This window comes from Orycteropus afer, unplaced genomic scaffold, assembly GCF_000298275.1.
Source record: "Orycteropus afer afer isolate SDZICR_OR568_19922 unplaced genomic scaffold, OryAfe1.0 scaffold00364, whole genome shotgun sequence".
Classification (NCBI taxonomy): Eukaryota; Metazoa; Chordata; class Mammalia; order Tubulidentata; family Orycteropodidae; genus Orycteropus; species Orycteropus afer.
The window spans coordinates 3,121,455-3,129,276 of NW_006921951.1; the positions used below are offsets into that span (position 1 = coordinate 3,121,455).

The 7,822-nt window shown below is 40.6% G+C and overlaps 1 non-coding gene across 1 annotated transcript; it reads right to left on the minus strand.

Annotated features, from left to right (window-relative positions):
- Nucleotides 1-6,278: 6,278 nt before the first annotated feature.
- LOC122151261 lies at nucleotides 6,279-6,387 on the minus strand. The gene has a single exon (XR_006164059.1). It is a non-coding gene; the product is annotated as a U6 spliceosomal RNA (small nuclear RNA).
- Between the last annotated feature and the right edge of the window lie 1,435 nt (nucleotides 6,388-7,822).

A 7,822-nucleotide genomic window follows, 5' to 3' on the forward strand; every position in this document is an offset into this window, starting at 1 on the left:
GTGTGATAAGCAGGTGTTGTCCACCATCTGTCATTGATCCAGTCATGAAGGAACTGGTGGCAGAGCTCATCCATTGGGTGAAGTGGATGGTGAAGTAGATATGGCTGACTACCCAAATGTCCTTTTTCCTTTGGATGGGGAAGGAAAAAAAAAAATTAAAAGATACCCCAAGGAGAAAAAGAAAAGAAGGAAGAAAGGAAGGAAGGATGGAAGGAATGGAGAAAGAGTAAAAGGGCATGTGAATGAGAAGAAGAAAGATTGGTAAAAATGAAAGAAGAGGAGGAAGATGGAGAAATGAAAAAAGAAGAAAATGCAAAAAATAAAAAGAAAAATGAGAAAAATAATGGGAGAGTAAGGAAGCTGACAGGGAGAGACCTTTGTAATTATGATCAGCCAGCAAGCCCTGGTTGTGGTGCAGACTGCTGTTCTACCAGGCCACAGAGGTGGAAGGAGCCTGACACGAGTGGATACTTCCAAGAGAGGAGGTTGCCTCTTATGTTCAGGGTGAGAGAGATCAGCCAGTGACACAGCATAAGAGAGGGGAACAACAGCCCCTGGATCTGTTTGGAGTGAGTTGCTGAGAGTGGCGGCTAGGCTGCAGAAGTGGTGGTTGGGGGATCCAGGTGGGGCTTCCCTATCCAAAGGCTTGATGGGGGCAGAGAGAGGTTTCACCCCTACTCACAGGGAAGCTGTGGTTATTGGTGTGGCGAATGCTGGTCTCCAGTTGCTATTTGTTGGCATGGGCCTATCACCTTTTTGGGCACAGGCAGCCATTTACGCAGCTCCTACCCAGGCTGACCTGAGACTGGCTTCTCCAACCATTCCAACACAAACCTTTCTTCTCTTGTAGGTCAGAGGTGCCTGGCACTATTGGACACCTCTGAGAAAGGAGGCTGCAGAGGTGATCCTCTTCCATTCAGCATGAAAAAGATGTCAGTGACTCAGGCACTGGTCGGGTGAGCTTTAGCCCTGGGCTCTGTCTTTCAGAGGTGAGTTGTTAGGCTTGTTCAGCTGCCATGGGGGTGGCCAGGGATCTGGGCAGGTGAAAGCAGGGCTTTCCTAGCCACCACTGATTTGGCAGAAGCAGAAAGAATATTTACCCTTAGGCACTAAAAATTTGTGTCAGAGTGGACAGTGTACCTCTCCACTTGTGATTCATTGGCATAGGTCTGGCACCCTTCTGGGCATACACACCCATTTATCCAGCTCTGGCTCAGATTCAGTCAAATGAGAGACTGTCCTACACCTAGCTTCTCCAGCTGCCCCAACACAGGTTTTTTCCCTCATTTAGTTCCTTAGCCCAAACAACTAGTGTCTCCTAGTTGTGATTTACTTCCTTTCCTTTCTCTGGCTCCCTCCTCATTTCGTGGCTCCCTGTGGCACTGAGTCTGACCCATTTTCCTGTATGTTCCTCTCCCAGCTCCCACATGTCTTCTGCTCACTTTGAATTCCTCCTGATCTGTCTACACCGTGTCTTTATCACCATGTGGATTCCGTGAAGTTGTTTTCTCCTTGTTCTTGTCTGATGTCACTGTGCTTTAAATGGTGATTCTTTGGCCAGTCCTGGCTTCTTTTCTCTCCTAGTCACTGACCTCACTCGATTTCCTTTTGCAATCAATGCTCAGTCTATCCTCTCATTTGATGCTTAGAGTTGCAGGACCATTATTTGTGTCTGTTTCACTCAATTTTTCTGGGTCTCTGTACAGAGAGAGGGAGCTCTGGTGGCGCAGTGCCTAAGGCATTTGACTGTCAACCAGAAGGATGCAATTCAAACCCACCAGCAACTCCTCTGAAGGAAGATTGGGCAATCTATTTCCATAGAGATACCGCCTCAGAAACTGAAGGAGGTGTCACTATGAGTCAGATCTGACTCGATGGCAGTGAGTTTGGTTTTTGGTTATAGAGGGATTAGGTGGTGTACATTAGCAGGATACCATCTTGTCTCCATTTCCTTCTTGGCTATAATCTTTATGGAAATATATAACCAGGCCTTTCTTCTGAGGCACCACAGGTATGTTTGAATCAACAATCTTTAGATTTGTAGTCCAGCACAAAATCGTTTATGCCACCCAGAGACCTCTGGTGGGGTTAGAGGGAGTAAGTAAAATGGGAAATCATGTTCTTTTTCACCATTGGTCTAGGAAGCTGTGAATCAGGCTTCAGCTGGAAAAAGAGCATTAAATTAGATGAGATATTGATATTTTAATTTAGATTAGATTGGACTACATAATATGTTCTTAGACTCAAAAGTGGAAAAAAAAAAAAACAAGAGATCTACTGAAAATGTTACCAAGAGTAAGAAAAATGTTTCTGACTGAAAATTTTGAGGCAGTAGTGGGAGAAAACATAGCTGTTTTCTGACTGCACCCTATTAAGCCTGTTATTGATGCTGGTGAGTTGGTTCTGACTCATAATGACTCATAGTGACCCTATGTACAACAGAACAAAACACTGTCTGGTCCTGTGCCATCCTCACAATCACTGCTATGTTTAAGCCCATTCTTGTAACTACTGTGTCAATCCATGTTGTTGAGGGTTTTTCTCTTTTTTGCTAACACTCAACTTTACCAAGTATCATGTCTTTCTCCTGGGACTGGTCCCTCCTGATAACATGTCTCAAGTATGTGAGACAAAGTCTTGCCAGCCTCTCTTTTATGGAACAGTCTGGCTATATTTCTTCCAAGACAGATTACAGATTTGTTCATTCTTCTGGAAGTCCATGGTATATTCACTACTCTTCACCAACACCATAATTCAAAGACAGTAATTCTTGTGTTCACAGGCATATGAAGTGATTGAAAATATCATGGTTGGGTCAGGTACACTTTAGTCCTCAAAGTGACTTTTTTTTTTTAAACACTTTAAAGAGGTCTTTGCAGTAGATTTGCCCAATGCAATATGATGTTTGATTTCTTGACTGCTGCTTCCATGGGCATTGATTATGGATCCAAATAAAATAAAATCTTTGACAACTTCAATCTTTTCTCCATTTGTCCTCATATTGCTTATTGGTCCAATTGTGAGGATTATGTTGAGGTGTAATCCATACTGAAAGCTGTAGTCTTTACTCTTCATCAGTAAGTAGTCTGAGTCTTCCTTGCTTTCAGCAAGCAAAGTTGTGTTGTCTGCATATTGCAGGTTGTTAATGAGTCTTCCTCCAATCCTGATGCCACATACTTCTTCATATAGCCCAGCTTCTTGAATTATTTGCTCAGCATACAGATTAAGCTGCCCAGTTCAATACACCTGTTGTTATCCTTGTGTTCATTTGTTTTCCCTTCATCAGGCTGGGACTTTATCTATTTGGGAGAGTCTTTTCTAAGAATACTCTACTTCTTTACTGTTCATTAATTTTAATCATTTACCTTTATTCTCTCTTCCCAATATTTGTGTGGTTTATTTTGTTTTTCTTGTTCTAATTTCTTAAATGGAGCCCTATGTTTACTTTTCTCTTTTTTCTTTCTTAATAAAAAATTTAAGGCTTTGAATTTTCCAACAGAAATAATTTAAGCTGTGTCATTATGGTATGATATGATGTTTTTTCCCTCATTGTTTTCTAGATGATTTTTAACTTCAGTTTTAATTTACATGTTGAGCAAGAGTTATTTAGGATGTTGTTCCTCAAGTTCCAAGTAGTTAGAGGGGTCTTTTTGGGTAGTCCCTTTATGTCATTTATTCTTTCCTCCTCCTGTACACCCTCCCCCCATATTTTAGATTATAATCAAGGAATTGACCCATGAAATCTCTAATTTTGTTACTCAATTAAGATTTCTTTTGGGAAAACTTTGTAAATATGCTGTTAGCACACAAAATAAATATAGTTATGATATCTAACATTCCATACATCTTTTAAATCAAGCTTATTGGTTGTTTAATTCAGTTCCTCTGTTTTTTTTTTTTTCCTAATCTGATTCAGAAAAGGTATGTTAAAATCTCCTCTGATGATGTAGTGATTAAGACATTTGGCTGCTCCCAAAGGTTCAGTGGCTCTAAACCCACTAGCTGCTCCACAGAAGAAAGATGAAGTAGTCTGCTTTCTAAGATTTACAGCCTTCAGAGCCCAATGGGGATCGCATTGAGTAGGAGGCATTCAATGGCAATGAGTTGTTATAATCATTAGTTTACGGCATTCTCTTATGCTTTTTGCTTCGTACTTCTAGCTGCTATATTATTTGGTGTACATAGATTGCAATTGTTATACCTATTTTATAAATTTTGTTTTTATCATTACATAATGTCCATGTTTATCTTGTATGGTATGATATTAATATTGCCAGACCTTATTTCTTTTGGTTTATGTTTACCTGGTGGTGTCACTTTGCACATTCTCACAATTGCAACTTTCATCAATTTGTTTAAAGTAGTTTTCTTACATAGTTTGTGGTTGGGTTTTGCTTTTTAACCCACACCTACAGTTGTCAATAGACATAGAAATCAAAAGCCAGTTTTATATTTTCTATGTAAATACCTTGTTCTTCCTGTTGGAAAGACTGCAGAACTTTGTCTGTGCTTTTATCCTTGGAATTAGGATATTTTACTGGAATCTGTCTGATGTGTTTCTTTTTTTCATCCTCTCTCTAAAAACTCAAAGGATCCTTGCCATCTGAAGATTGAAGTCTTTCATTCACCCTGCAAAATTTTCTTCACCAGATAACTGAATAGCTTAACTGTTGCCATGCCTCCTCTGTTGCCTTTTCTACTTCTGAAATTCCGACTTATTTGGACATTACAACTTCCAAATCTATATTTTGGTTGTCTTATATCTTCTCTGATGGTTTATTTTGTTATATCTTTGCTGTTTTGAGACATTTCTTCCACTTAGTCTTCTGGCCCTCTGTTCACTTCTCAAGAGCCCCCCACATTCTTTTTCAATACATCTGCTGAATTTTAAAACTTAAAAAAGTTCCAGTTATAGCAGTTTAATGCTCTAATTGGAGCCCCTGATTATACTACTTACTGTTTTGTTCTAGTTGCCATGTGCTCCTTCAGCAGTTCCATTTTGCTGGCAGCTGCCTGCCCTGTGTGCTCTGCTCCTCCCTCCCCTCTATGGCTGGGCTGTCAGTCTGTCTATCTGCAGGATTATTCCCCAGGGCCCAGGTCTTAAACAACAGCAATGTCATCAGTTGTGAGAGGCTCAGTGTTCTGTGCCACTATGGGCAGAGAAGTATTGGCCAGAAAATTCTCAGTTCCCTGTCCAGGCTTCTCTGCTTTCCTGTTTCCTCAACAAGAAAATTTAGTTTTCTCCCAGCCTCAAAGATGCACAGGCTTCAGCTCACCTCTTAACTTACCTTGAGGGCCAGAAAGACAAGTCTATACTCTCAAGAACAGTTGTGTCAACTACAGGCTACAAGATAAACTCACATGCCAAATAAAACATTGGATATACTTATTGTTTAAAAAAATAGTAATTGTTTACCTGAAATTCAGATTTAACTAAATGTCACACATACACACACATACTAACACACATTTGCTAAATCTGGCAGCCCTAGTCAGGGGACCGCTCTCTCTCGTGTCTTTCCTTTTTTCCCATGGGTCCTGTGAGCCAAACTCTCTCCAGTAACTCCAGAGCTCCGACCCTTGAGTCAGAGTGCTTCTCTCAGACCCCAGGCTCTCTCTGACCTAGAGGAGGACAAAGTCCAGTCTAGGTTCTCTCCATGTTGGATTCCACAACACTCATGACCATGACTAGCCTCCCTGCTCATTTCCAGAGCTCCACTCAAGAGTTCACAGTTAAATGGAGTTGGAAGAGGAGAGAGAACAGGTGAGATATACATTTAGGCCACTGCCTTAGAATATGTGAGGAAAATTTTTATCCTAGAACTCTGTAGCTAGTGAATCTGTCAGTTAAGAAAGAAGTCAGACAAAAGATTTTCAGACCTTGAAGCACTCAGAAAGCCTATCAAGTGCAGGCTGTTTCTCAAGTATTTTTAAAAAAGTGATGTGAAGATGTGCTCAAACAAGATAGTAAACCAGGAAAGAAGAAGATTAGAATCTGAAAAAGAGTGAATCAAACCATGGAGCACAGGGAAGGGAAGTTGAAAGTATTCACTGAGCAGCTGGCCTAGCGAGGAATCAGGCCAAACTGGAGTAGAGGCCAGAATTACAGAAAGGAAGTCTCCATAGCTTAGATAGCATGGTGAGTTAATGGAAAAACAAGGATATGATAAAATACAATCCAAATCTTTCTAATCAACTCTTATTTCAGATGTGATCAGATCATTCAGGGATATTCACTTGTGGGATCCTACTCAGAATAGATCTTTTTTTAAAAAAACAAAAAAAAGGAATGCTTTACGGATTTGCATGTCATCCTTGCACAGGGGCCATGCTAATCTTCTCTGTATCATTCCAATTTTAATATATGTGCTGCTGAAGTGAATAGACCTTATTCAAATTGCTTTCTCCAGGGCAAGTTGAAATCAAGCCAGTCTCTGAAGAATTAGATAGAATATATGTAAAAAGTCAATCAGCCCAAGAAAATCTGCTCAAATTCAGACTTCTGAGACTCCAAAAGAATTCATTTCTGAACTTGAGTTCCCACTTTTGTCCTACCTCTGCTCATTCCAGTTTAAGAAAACCAACCTGAAAAACTATAGTTTTGGTTTGTGATAAAAAACTCTGTATGTGTATGGAATATATCCCATCTCTGTTATAAAAGCATAATTGGTTCTAAACTTTTTGTAGATTCACAGGTCTTTTCTTTGGATTGACTTGAATTTCCAAAACTTCTGTTTAGCAGCCAAGTGCCTTAGGCTTTTGTACCATTCCGGGACTCTACTGTAACTTGGTAGTAGCTGCAAAATCAGTGTTCAGTATGTTGACATCTACTTGAAAATTGTGTAAATTAGTATAAACTGAATTTTAAAGCAATATATTTGGGGTCATGTTGCACAACAACAGTCCACTTGTGTTTTCAAGAAAATATTTCACTGCAAAAAACAAGAAAAGTTAAGAGTGAGCTGCATGGAAATGTATAGTAAACAGATACTAAGAAAAAAATTTATGTCAGGAGACTGTGATGACACCTGCTTCTGGGTAGACACTCACAGACTATAAAACGCTATGAGCACAAAGAGTTTGCTTAGAGAACAAGATTGTCACTGTGACCTCGTCTTGGCTCAAAGTCTCTTATTTATTTCTGGTTTTCAGTTGTGTTCTTGGCATAGCTCAAGCTAGGGGAACATTTATCGTCCCTGTTCATATTTATCGCCTTGTTCAAAAGGGCGAGATTTGCTGTTCCCTGCCATGAGAGGGGAGTGTGGAGTAAGGACACCTGTTTTCCTTCCCCTGGGGAAAGGGGCAGCTAATAAGATGGGTGAGTGCCTGACATTCCCCAGGCCATGTTTTAGCAGAAGATGGGATTACTGGTTTCAGGTCACAGGTGGCCCAGCCTGTTGTTCTCTTGGGCTTGCCAGGCATCAAGCAGCCTGAGACCGCCCTTTCACTCTCCTCCTTCTTCTCTCTTCTGGTGATTAGGAGAATAAAGCTACCTTATGATTTTCAGTGGTGGCTGTCTAAGTGGATTCTTTTTGTCAGCTGCCACACAATCAGCCCCCAACTCGTTATAATCCCATGCACATTAGAACAAAACGCTTTGGGGTCTTGTGTGGATTAAATCGTTGTGATCCATAAGATTGTCAGTGGCTGATTTTCAGAAGGAGATTGCCAGGCCTCTCTTCCTAGTCCATCTTAGTTTGGAAGCTCAACTGAAACCTGTTCAGCATCATGTTATAGTTGTCAGGTGCCATCAAGTTGGCTCCAACTCATAGTGACAACAGACCAAAGCACTAACCAGTCCTCTACCAGCCTCACAATGCTT